Raw genomic sequence first — 12,933 nt, 5'->3', positions numbered from 1 at the left:
ATAAAATATTACAGTAATATCAATGCACAAAGGAAGTATTTCTTCACACAACATACAGTCAACTTGTGGAACTCTTTGCCAGAGGATGTTATGAAGGCCAAGACTATAACAGGGTTCAAAAAAGAACTAGATAAGTTAATGGAGGATAGGTCCATCAATGGCTATTAGAAGTGTTCCTATCCTCATTTTGCCAGATGCTGGGAATGGGCAACAGGGGATGGATCACTTGAGGATTACCTGTTCTATTTATTCCCTCTGAAGCACCTGGCATTGGGCACGGTCAAGGATACTGGGCTAGATGGACCATTGGTCTGACCTAGTGTAGCTGTTCTTATGTCAACCCATGACTCAATATTGCAACAAAATCCAAATCTAAATGTCAGTCTCTCCTCTTAGTCATAAACTATGGGAATTCCAACATTTTACATAACAAGTGTCATCCAAGCATGCGCCTCTGCTACTAATTCTGTCAGTAAGTACATAATGGTGAAGCTTATAGTATGGCTGCAAGGGACTTGCCTACTCTCATTGAAGTTTCTGGACACTAGTTTTAAACAGTTTATAGTGGCACTGGTCAGACATACTCATTTGTATCATATAGGCAACCTCATCCTATAAGCAGTTCCCCCCTTCTAACTCATGTACTTGGAGTCACTCTTTGAACAGGTAGATTGGTTACCTACAAATAATCTACAAGAACAGAGGCACTGAAATAGAAGGACTAGATTCATTGATCATTGACAGTGTGTAGGGAAGAAAACCACATTGTTATTCCAATAGAAAGGAGCACAGCTGTGCTAATCAAGTTCCAGCTACAGACAGCAGAGCTTGCACTCAAGAAAAGCAAGCCAAAAGCAATTTCATACTGCATTTCTGAAGTTAACGGAGAGGATAAAACTGTTGTTAGACCTAGTTAGAAAAAAGGGGGTCCCAGGCAGGTATACAATCACTTCACTGTACCCCTACTATTTGAGGCTAAAAGACATCATAATTTAAAAGGAAATTCAGCATTCATCACCAACTCTCATGTGCAGAAAAAAAAATTAGGCTATTGGAGTTCTTTGAAAAATCTGAAAACATGAAAAAACAGAAATACCATTATACCATCTCCAGCTGAAACCTGTTCAAGTTGATGAATTTGCACAGTGGGAGGACTAGAATCACTTTAGCAAATGTTATTTTTCTACCCTTCTGTTATTCTTAGCCAAGTTGCTGACCATTAGCCTACTAGAATATGTAGTTCCATTTTGATGTGTAATAATTGGGTGGAGAGAAACAGCATGTCAGGGGTAGTGTAAAGATGCTCATTCTGTAGTGTGTTAGCACCCCATTAAGTAGCGAGAGCTGTTGATTATCTAGTACACTATGTTCCTCTAAACAAAAGCTCACGGTTATCATTTTTGTGTTGTCCCTGATACATACCTGGCAAGGATTTGTAAACCTGTTAAAATGTTCTAAACAAATATTTAAAAAAAAATCAGGTGGAGATTGTTTGAAAGATCATCATCTAAATTTCTAGTTACCAGCTCATTTTTCCCCCAAAATTATCACTAACCACCAAACTTTGGCTCTTGGATCTGATCTAATGATAATAATTCAAGGAGAGATTTTCAAAAAGGCACCAAAAAATAATCAAGAGTATCCTTGAAATGGATGAGGATCTTTTGGTAAACCCTCTAATTTTTCCAGAAACACTTACAGTGAGATGCCACTATTTTATCATCTACATGCTAATTATTTCTACAAATCCCTCCTGGCCAAGTTGAAATTGATCTAATAAAGAACATTTGGAATCATGCATGATGGAGCACATCACAGCTAATTTAGACCCTGTCATTTGTATGTCTAGTTGAGATTATGTTTTCCAATATGCATTACTTTGCACTTATCAACATTGAATTTCTTCTGCCATTTTGTTGCCTACTCATCCAGTTTTGTGAGATCCCTTTAACTCTTTGCAGTTTTTGTTCTCCTTGGTTGTCAGGCTTGAAATAAAATTATATTACCAACATGATTGTTTTAATCATATACAGGAATAACCCTTAGCAAAGCAACCCACCATTAGTAAAAGTTTTGGAGGAACACAAAGTATTATCAGCTAACTACTCAGTTTATCATGGTCTTTGTTTTTAAGGTACTTATATGACCCCATTACCATAATATCTGAGCACCTCACTATCTTTAATATCTTCATCCTCAACATCCTTGTGGATGTAGCTAAGTGCTATTATCCCATTTTATAAATGAGGAATGGAGGTAGAGAGAGACTAAGTGACTTACCCGAGGTCACACAATAAATTTGTGGCAGAGCAGGAAGTTGAATCCACATCTCCCAAGTACCAGACCAGCATACTAAGCACTGGACCATCCTTCCTCTCCTTGTTGGGAAAAATATATGCTATTCTATTCTATCAGAAATAAACTCTGTGGTTTGCAACATGAAGCCACAAAAGGAGAATGAATTTGTGGAATACAGTCATTAGGACTTAATTGTTAAAGTAAGTTTATGGCAGAGGTACAATAAAGATACAAAGTTAATATGTCTGCCTATAATCCAAGTTTGCCAAGCAGGTAAAGCTATGTAAGGAATATCTTCCTATTAATTCTTTTTGCACTTTTATAATTCTCAACATTTTCCTCTGTTTAGGAATACTTTGTGGATCATTTCACTAGTCTATATTTCCAAATAGGAGTGGCAGAAGCTTCCTAAAAGTGTGTGTGGGGGGGTGCGCAGTGGCACCCAAACTGTGGCCATATGCCCAACCCCTTCTCTCCGCTCTCACACTGCCCGGTCTTCTCTGCCCCCTTCCCCTCCCTTGCTCGCCCTTACAACTGGTAAAAAGTGGAAGAGCATAGCCCTCCCACTTTTAAGAGTGATGGGGCCCTGGCTCCCCCCATTCCAGCACCCTGTTTCCAAATCTCTCGTTTTATTTTTGTTTGCTATCTAGCCTTTGTTGTTCTAAGCTTCCTCTAAACCTGTGGATTGTACAGGAGTGGTAAGCAAATGGATTAACACACTTCTCCCAGGTTTCACATGCAGGAAGGGAGTGATGAAGTTATAGGAAAGTGACATCTCCATCTAAGAGGATGCCTTTGGGAAACCCAATACCTGTAAATGCTCTGAATGTGCACAGCCTACTGTAAACAATTATTACCACCAACCGTGGGCTATAGCTCATTGATTATTTTGACATTTAGGGTGATATCAACAGTCCTCGGTTATATTATTTTGAGGGGTTTTGTTTTGGTTTTTAAATAAGAACCAAACCTGTAATGTGAAGTAACAGAGCACATGTAAGAGGTCTGCTCCCATGAAGCATCTTAAAGGAGGATCATCTTCCAGTTGCCATTGTTAAACCCCATTTATCAGTTTCCTTAGCAACAGTATCATTGACAGAGGACTGTACTTAGTTATCCTTGTGATTCACATTAATATTTCTTTTCAGAGTACATGGGGCCAAGTTTATACCCAATGAAACTCCATTGACTTGAATAAAATTACACCCCTACTGAGTTAGAGATGCACTTTCTTGCAGGGCAACCTAAACTGAAATTCAGCGGGAGGATATAATTAGAGATTATAGCATACTCCCAAATTTTAAAAGACAAGCCACTTTTATTTTTGCTACTGCATCTTAATTCCAAACTTTAAAGCAGCAGTGATACTGAGCATAGGATGATTTTCTAGGCAACAGTGAGGGGGAAAACCCAAAACTGTCCTTTGGCCAAGGAAGCCAGGGGATTTCAAACTGATTGCTGCTTTGTTTCTGTTATCTTTGTCTATTTAAATTCACTGGGCAAAATATTTTGACATAAGATGATTTACGGGAAATGTACAATTTTTTTGCTGTCTACCCCCACCCTTCCACCTGGGAATGTTTGTCTGCTGCTAGAAGGGAAAGCATCGATCTTTCTGTTTATGTCACAAACTTCAGACTTTCTTCCAGGCAAACTCCTGAAGTTACCATGTACAGATTGAGTGTACACAAGTGCCTGCAATGCATAGTTAAATATAATAAAAAAGACATAGCATTTAACTCAGCACTGTTTAGGGACTCCAGATGTGAACAACAAAAACAAACATACATTTAGAATTCCATGAATTATTTACATCGAGACTTTATTAAATTTAGCCTGGCCAAATGGTGGGACAATTTGTGAAAGACAGCAAGCACTGCCAACATGCTTACAGAAACCCCTCCAAACCCAATAACCAGGGAGTTTTTTATAAGCATATATGATACTCTCATTTTCTCTTGAACTCAGCTAACCAAACTGTGAATGATGTAGCTGAAGTCTGGAAGAAAGACTGCCTTACCCCATAAAACCCTGCATGGGAAATCTGGGTTTTAGTGTTAGTTCTATCACAGATTTCCTTTGGGATGTTAGGCAAGTCACTTGCAGCCTAATTCTCAAAGATGCTGACCTACCACCCACAACTTCTGCAACTTCAGTTCACATTGTGGGTGCTTGGCACCTCTGAAAAGTAGGCCCCTAATCTCTCTGACTATACGCTAGGAGAGGTGGCAGCACTTGTGTAACCCACACACCTCCTGGGTGTGGTGCTCTGTCCCATCTAGTGGCACCGAGACCACTTAGAGAGAGATTAATCATAGAAGAGTAGGGTTGGAAGAGACCTCAGGAGGTCATTTAGTCCAACCTTCTCAAAGTAGGACTAACCCCAACTAAATCATCCCAGCCAGGGCTTTGTCAAGCCGGGCCTTAAAAACTTATAAGGATGGAAATTCCACCACCTCCCTAGGTAACCCATTCCAGTGCTTCACCACCCTCCTAGTGAAATAGTTTTTCCTAATATCCAACCTAGACCTCCCCCACAGCAACTTGAGACCATTGCTCCTTCTTCTGTCATCTGCCACCACTGAGAACAGCCTCACTCCATCCTCTCTGGGACCCCCCCCCCCCCTTCAGGTAGTTGAAGATTGCTATCAAATCCCCCCTCACTCCTCTCTTCTGCAGACTAAATAAGCCCAGTTCCCTCAGCCTTTCCTCATAAGTCATGTGCCCCAGTCCCCTAATCATTTTTGTTGTCCTTTGCTGGACTCTCTCCAATTTGTCCACCTCCTTTCTGTAGTGGGGGCCCAAAACTGGACGCAGCACTTCAGATATGGCCTCACCAGTGGCAAATAAAGGGGAATAATCACTTCCCTCAATCTGCTGGCAATGCTCCTACTAATGCAGCCCAATATGCCATTAGCCTTCTTAGCAACAAGGGCACACTTCTGATTCATATCCAGCTTCTTGTCCACTGTAATCCCCAAGTCCATTTCTGCAGAAGTGCCGCTTAGCGAGTTGGTCCCCAGCCTGTAGCAGTGCATGGGATTCTTCCATCCTAAGTGCAGGACTCTGCACTTGTCCTTGTTGAATCTCATCAGATTTCTTTTGGCTCAATCCTCCAATTTGTCTAGGTCACTCTGGACCCTATCCCTAGCCTACAGCATATCTACCTCTCCTCCCAGCTTAGTGTTGTCCGCAAACTTGCTGAGGGTGCAATCCATCCCATCATCCAGATCATTAATGAAGATGTTGAACAAAACCGGCCCCAGGACAGACCCCTGGGGCACTCCGCTTTATACCGGCTGCCAACTAGACATCGAGCCATTGATCAGTACCTGTTGAGCCAAACAATCTAGACAGCGTTCTGTCCACCTGATAGTCCATTCATCTAATCCATACTGTTTTTAACTTGCCGTCAAGAATACTGTGGGAGACCATATCAAAAGCTTTGCTAAAGTCAAGATATATCACGTCCACTGCTTTCCCCATATCCACAAAGCCATCATAGAAGGCAATAAGGTTGGTCAGGCATGACTTGCTCTTGGTGAATCCGTGTTGACTGTTCCTGATCACCTTCCTCTCCTCTAACTGCTTCAAAATGGATTCCTTGAGGACCTGCTCCATGATTTTTCCAGGGACTGAAGTGAGGCTGACTACTCTGTAGTTCCCCGGATTCTTCTTCTCCCCCCCCCCCCCCTTTTTTTTTTTTTTTTTTAAAATGAGCACTATATTTGCCTTTTTCCAGTCGTACGGGACCTCTCCCGATCGCTACGAGTTTTCAAAGATAATGGCCAATGGCTCTGCAATCACATCAGCCAACTCCCTCAGCACCCTCGGATGCATTAGATCCAGACCGATGGACTTGTGCATGTCCTGCTTTTCTAAATAGTCCTTAACCTGTTCACCACTGACGGCTGCTCACCTCCTCCCCATACTGTGCTGCCCAGTGCAGCAGTCTGGGAGCTGACCATGTCTGTAAAGACCAAGGCAAAAAAAACCATTGAGTACTTCAGCTTTGTCTACATCGTCTGTAACTAGGTTGCCTCCCCCATTCAGTAAGGGTCCCACACTTTCCCTGACCTTCTTCTTGTTGCTAACATACCTGTAGAAACCCTTCTTGTTACCCTTCACATCCCTTGCTACCTGCAACTCCAATTGTATTTTGGCGTTCCTGATTACACCCCTGCATGCGCGAGCAATATTTTTATACTCCTCCCTAGTCATCTGTCCAAGTTTACACTTCTTGTAAGCTTCCTTTTTGTTTAAGCTCATCGAAGATTTCTCTGTTAAGCCAAGCTGGTTGCCTGCCATATTTGCTATTTTTTCTCCACATTGGGATGGTTTGTTCCTGCGCCCTCAATAAGGCTTCTTTAAAATACAGCCAGCTCTCCGGGACTCCTTTCCTCCTCATATTAGCCTCCCAGGGGATCCTGACCATCAATTCCCTAAGGGAGTCAAAGTCTGCTTTTCTGAAGTCCAGGGTCCGTATTCTGCTGCTCTCCTTTCTTCCTTTTGTCAGGATCCTGATCTTGACCATCTCATGGTCACTGCTACCCAGGTTGCCACCCACTTCTACTTCCCCTACAAATTCTTCCCTGTTTGTGAGCAGCAGGTCAAGAGGAGAACGGCACCTAGTTGGTTCCTCCAGCACTTGTACCAGGAAGTTGTCCCCAACACTCTCCAAAAACTTCCAGGAATCGCTGTGCACTGCTGTGTGGTTCTCCCATCAGATGTCAGGGTGAGTGAAGTCCCCCATGAGAATCAGGGCCTGTGACCTGGAAACTTCTGTTAGTTGTCCGAAGGAAGCCTCGTCTACCTCATCCTCCTGGTCTGGTGGTCTATAGCAGATGCCCAGCACGACATCACCCTTGTTGCTCTCACCTCTAAACTTAACCTAAAGACTCAACAGGCTTTTCTCCAGTTTCATACTGGAATTCTGAGCAGTCATACTGCTCCCTTACACACAGTGCAACTCCTCCACCTTTTCTCCCCCGCCCATCCTTCCTGAACAGTTTATACCCATCCATGACAGTGCTGCAGTCATGTGAGTTACTCCACCAAGTCTCTGTTATTCCAAGCACATCATAGTTCCTTGACTGTGCCAGGACTTCCAATTCTTCCTGCTTGTCTCCCAGGCTTCTTGCGTTCGTATACAGGCACCTAAGATAACTAGCAGATTGCCCTACTTTCCCAGTATGAATCAGGAGGCCTCCCCTGTTGCATCCTCCTCCTTGTGTTTCTTTCCGGTATCCCACTTCCCCACTTCCCTCTGGGCTTAAGTCACCATCACCTGGTGAACCTAGTTTAAAGTCCTCCTCACTAGATTAGCAAGCCTGTCTGTGAAGATGCTCTTCTCTCTCTTTATTAGGTGGATTTCATCTTTTCCTAGCAATCCTTCTTCCTGGAAGAACAGCTCATGGTCGAAGAATCCAAAGCCTGCATAACCACACATTTACCTCCACAGTTCGATGGTCTGTACCAGGGCCTTTTCCTTCAACAGGGAGGATAGATGAGAACACAACTTGCACCTCAACTCCTTTATCCTTCTTCCGAGAGCCGCATGAGTCTTAGCTAAGAGTCATATGGCTTTTGGCTCACGCAGGAGAGGTTCATGCATTTACCCAGAGGGCCCAGGTTTAATCCCGCCCACCAACGACCAGCCACCCCTAGCGACGAGGTCTCAGTCTCCCTAAGGCTTGGAGGAGGGGACGTCCGGGTAGAGGCTGCGGGGAGGCAAACGCGGGAGACCGAGCCGTCGAGACCCGGTACCGCCCGCTAACCAACCGCCACCAACTGGCCTGGCACAACCCCACCCCGTCCCGCTACTCCCCCGCCCCCCAGCGCACCCGGCACCACCCGTCCCGCTACTCCCCCGCCCCCCAGCGGACCCGGCACCGCCCGTCCCGCTACTCCCCCGCCCCCCCAGCGGACCCGGCACCGCCCGCCATAGCCTACTCGGTACCAGCCTCAGGACCGCACAGGCAGCCCCCGCCCGGCATACAGCTCCCTCCTGCCCCCTCTCACCGCGTCCCCATAACTCCCTCCTTCTCCTCTCACCTCAGCGCGGCCGGGGCCGGTCGGGGCTGCGATGAGCCCCTGGCGAGGATGGGGGAGCGAAAACCAGGTTGGGGCCCACCAGCCCCTCCCGCCCAGCCAGTGTAACAGCGTCCCGGCTCGGGTCAACCCGCGGCCACAGCCCCTCTGCTCGGCAACAGCCTCAGACTTTGAGCTCCGCCCCCCGTCCCAGCCTCGTCCAGCACCGAGGGGGCTGCCGGGCGAGACTACGAGCCCCAGGCTTCCACGCGGCCTCAAGTGCACGCTGGGAGTCGTAGTCTCCATCGCGAGCCTCGCCCATTGCATGCCGGGATCTGTAGGCCCAGGGTTGCCCTCGGGGTGCGTTCGGTCGCTATGTTATGACGCAGAGCAGCGGTCACCACCTTCTCCCTTCCTCTCCACGAGTCGCGACCCCCGCGCCCGGGCCGCGGGGAGCTGCCGAAGCGTTTGTTTAGCTCGCGGAGGCGGCCGGAAGCGCCGGCAAGGAGGGAAGCCCGCCTCGGAGCGGGTAAGAGAGGCCCGGGGTGGTCAGCCCTCCTCATGGTTCCCCCGTTCACCGCGATCCCCGCCCCCTCCATCCCCCCAGTCCTCCCAAGCCCCTTCCTGACCCCCGTCCTGGGTCCCCTCCATCTCCGCCGCCCGTCCTCCAACCAACGGTCTCCTGACCCCCACCCCTTCATCCTCCCCGTCCTTCCGCCCCTTCCTGACTCCTGCCCTCCTCCTTCAGCCCTTTGGTCCGTCAGTCCCCTTCCGCCTCCCCCCAGTCCTTCAGTTCCCCCCGTCTTCTCCTCCTCGCTCCCTCGTCCTTCAGTCCTCCGCGCCCTCCACCCCGCCGGTCCTCTCAAGCCTCCTACTGCCCCTGCCCCCAGTCAGCTCCACCCCGCCTCCGGTGACCTCCATCCCCTGGGTATTTCAGCCCCTCTCCTGAGCCCCGACCCCTTTCACTCCACCCGAAATCCTAGTCCAGTCACCTCCACCCTCAGCATCCTTTATCCCGCCAATAGTCAGCTCCATTGCCCTGGTCCTTCAGCCCTTCTCCTGCCCCGTCAGCTCCACCCTCATCCCCCCCTTCCCTCCACCCAACCCTCAGTCACTTCCATCCTGCTGGTCCTTTATTCCCCCCCCAACCCAGTCACCTCCCTCTCCCTGGTCTTTCAGCCCCACCGCCCTTTCACCCCAACCCCTAGTCATCTCCATCTCCACCTCCCACCCGGGCACTTTCATCCTCCTGGTCCCCCTTTATTCACCACCACGTCCTTGTTAACTTGAAACAAAGGGCCTGTTTCCTTTCTGAGTGACACCCATGGAATCCCCAGTTGTGTGACTGGGATAAATCACTGCAGGCTCAAGGATGAGTTTTCTCCAGCCATGCTATGGGAGCGATGATTGCTGGGACAGACATAGAACAGGGAGCAATAGCACTTCCTTCCTATTTGTGGAGGGCGGGCAGGAGAGTTATACTAAATTGGAAGGAGCATTTCGTAAACCTGTTGTTTTATAATGGTCTCCAGAAGGGCTTCCAAGAGGTGTATGTGTGGGAAGAAGTAGTTACTCTTTGGGTTTTTAACACCCTTTCCTTTCCTCTGTTGATGGTTCAAAATGCAGATTGCTGACATATTAACGGATAAGTATGGCTAAGGTGCATTAATTATTTAGAAAATCTAACTAATGGAAATTATTTATTATTTAGAAACTTTAACTAATGCAGCAATGTGGCTTCTTACTGTGGCTATACTGTCAAAGCTGATTCTGTTTACAGATCCTTGGTAGATTTTTCTCAGTAGAATGTTTTATTCTTGGTACTTGCTGAAAAAAGTTAATCAGGGGAGGTTTGCTTTATTTTACACTTGTTTCAGAGGGAATACAACTGAGTAGCCTAGTGAGACTGAATCAGAAGGTCTGCATTTTGATTCTCCTTCTGCTATTGACTTGTTACAGGACTTGGGGAAAATTATTGCTTACCCTCTGATGCAGTGTCTACTCTATTACCATCCTTTTGTGGGGGGAAATTTTCTACTACCATTGGTGTAATTACAATGGTGTGTTTTTTAGGTAGGCAAGGTACCTACATTTTTATCGCCATATAATATAATCCTGCTCAGGATAGTACTAGATGATGCAGTGTAAAAATGCAAGTGTCTTATCTACACTAGGGCTCCCACTGTGGCTACCGCTTCTCAGGAGATTCCTTAGAAAAGTGTAATGTAGGTCAAGGCTTTAAATTCTGTTAGGTCAGTGGGAAGCAATGAAAACAGCTTTGAGTATGGTTGAGAGCTCCTTTTGTTTAGATTAACACCAGGTTCAGTTATCACTGGGATAATTATCTAGTTTTTATTCAGAATATCACCAGGTTGAATCATCTCTAGGTTTTGTGGTCTACCACCATCAATTTTTTAAGTTTTCAGCCATTTTTGGCTTTTTTACACACAGCTTTACAAATTGCACCCATGCAGCAGCTTGAACATTCAGCTATTAGTTGTTACACGCATTTGAGCCTCTGAAGAGCGTGTTTTGTTTTAATAAAAGAAAATTATATAAAAACCTATGGAAATATTCTCTGCCATCATATATAATATGTATATTAAGAATGCTCAAATTACTGTAATAGTTTCAGTCAAATGTTATACTTCATTGTAAATTTTAGTGGTAGCTGCAGACATGACAGATGGCATGACTTTAAGCTCCTAATCAATGAGTTCATTCATGCATTCAGAGTGCCTTTTAATCATATTATGATGAGATGTTACATATTTACTGTTAGAATTTAAAACAGCTTTATTTTCTGTTGTGGCTCTGCTTGTGTGCAGGTCTGGTGCAAAAGAGATTCGGATGTCATTAAGTTTTGCAAGTCTTGTTCACTGCAAAGTTGTATTACGGCATTAACAGTGATACTGTAAGCATTTGTATTAGAAACCCTGATTTTCATGAATTACCTGGTCTGTTTCAAATTATACTTTCTTAAAATTACACTTTGAATGCAACTTTTAATCTTTTCTCAATTATATGGAGTCAAGTACACATTATTCTTTGTCTTGGTTTCAGAAGTAATTTTGACCAATTCTGACAAGAGGATTTTTCATAGAAAACCTGTGTGTTACTGAATGACTTGTGGTACTTTGGATGAAAAAAAAAACAACACTCTTTGAAAATACCCTGAATTTGAGTACCTTCAGAAATGCTGCAAAACCATTTGTGGGGTAAAGTTAAGGGTGTGTTACTGGCTGTAAATTAGGGGTGAATGTTTTTATTTATTTATTTATTTTATTTTTTTCCACTTTTATCCTAGGCACCCAAGTAATACAAATAATAATTTATCTCAGCCAGTAGATTATTATTGATCTTTATTTATCTAAGGCTGATGGCTGGCAGAGTTAACTTACTTGTATATTTAGTGTTGTAAATCTGATTACTGTCATGGTGTTTTTATATGGGCATTATTTTTTTTAAAGTTGAATCTAAAAAAAAATGTTTATTTGAAGTAGCTTCTCTCGTTGCAATATTCTATAAAGAGGTATTTTAAATATACCCATCTCATAGGCATGTTGTGAATATTGGTCAATATTCATAACCCATTTTGAAATCCTCAGATGAAAGATGCTATATAAAGAACAATTTGCATTTTATTTATGGATTCACATCTACAGATCCTGTTCTAGAAACAAAATTCTTAAACTTTTGTTTCTACATAAAGCCTTCAACTTTCTGTACTTTGGGTTAAATTGAACCATTCAAGTGTCAGTAGCTCTTTATTAAGGATCATTACCACTGACTCTACACAGAATGAACCAGATAATACAATTCAAGGCTACTTGATTTTTTTTCTTTTCCTCCAGTCCCGTTGCTACCAGTAGCTGATGTCACTCAGTTACAAATGAAATATTGTTAATACTATTCAGGCCTCTGAATAACATTACAAAACAAACAGAAACTTGTTTGTTGGAAAATATACTCTGTTTTAGGGGAGTTGTGGGGAGTGAGCAGTAAAGCTAGTGACTGGTCGTGTTACTGTTTTTTCTGAAACACATCATTAAACATAATTTATAATTAGCTTGTCTCCTTCCCCTCTTCCCCCCATTCTTTTTATACACACTTCAACACTGTCTTGTCTCTTGGATTTCTTTGTTTCCTTGAATAGAGATATAGTGACATGTGAGTAGTTCACTTATATGGGTCACAGATCGATGTAATTTGTTCTTGTAATTTATGGCAGGGATGCTAGAGCATTGAATAGGTGCCTGTTCATATAAATATATTTCATATTTACTTCAATTTATTATTAATCTAGTTCCCATTGCTTGACATATTGATTCCACTGCATGTGGTGATGCTGTCATAATATTTTTATATCTGTGTAGCCTAGTTTATCTAATCTCTATTAGGTATTTCTAAGGCCTTGGCTTTATATGACTAAAGTTCTTATGCAGCACAGCTTTCTGTGACAGTGATTTGCTTCCATAAGAGAGGATCTTTGGGAGAGGAATAGCCTTTCTGCTGTGTCCTGTCTCTGTAGGAAGCATAGGGATATGTGATTCACTGACAGGTATTGTTCTAAGAAATTACAAAACCACATTTCCACAGAGATGA

The 12,933-nt window shown here is 44.2% G+C and overlaps 2 protein-coding genes across 20 annotated transcripts in view; one reads left to right on the top strand and one right to left on the bottom strand.

Moving 5' to 3' along the window:
* The window catches only part of STRADB (STE20 related adaptor beta), a 34,570-nt gene extending 25,938 nt beyond the window's left edge, over window positions 1-8,632 (bottom strand). The window contains exons 1-2 of one of the 5 annotated variants that reach the window (XM_043525681.1): window positions 8,320-8,551; window positions 2,281-2,378 (exon numbers count right to left, since the gene is read on the bottom strand). The gene's annotated coding sequence lies outside the window, so the exon portion shown is untranslated. Of the gene's footprint in view, window positions 1-2,280; window positions 2,379-7,562; window positions 7,654-8,319 lie in introns of those variants that run through there. The other 4 variants (XM_043525680.1, XM_037912480.2, XM_043525682.1 and 1 more) reach the window with 4 other exon arrangements.
* Window positions 7,940-12,933, top strand: part of TRAK2 (trafficking kinesin protein 2) — an 80,600-nt gene continuing 75,606 nt past the window's right edge. For 5 of the 15 annotated variants that reach the window (XM_043525667.1, XM_043525676.1, XM_037912476.2 and 2 more), the window contains exons 1-2: window positions 8,721-8,857; window positions 11,157-11,242. The gene's annotated coding sequence lies outside the window, so the exon portion shown is untranslated. Of the gene's footprint in view, window positions 8,061-8,708; window positions 8,858-11,156; window positions 11,243-12,933 lie in introns of those variants that run through there. The other 10 variants (XM_043525677.1, XM_043525675.1, XM_043525673.1 and 7 more) reach the window with 9 other exon arrangements.

This window comes from Chelonia mydas, chromosome 11 (assembly GCF_015237465.2).
Source record: "Chelonia mydas isolate rCheMyd1 chromosome 11, rCheMyd1.pri.v2, whole genome shotgun sequence".
NCBI classification, from domain to species: domain Eukaryota; kingdom Metazoa; phylum Chordata; order Testudines; family Cheloniidae; genus Chelonia; species Chelonia mydas.
Note: the sequence above shows the minus strand (reverse complement) of the source record. Positions and strands in the feature narration are given on the sequence as shown.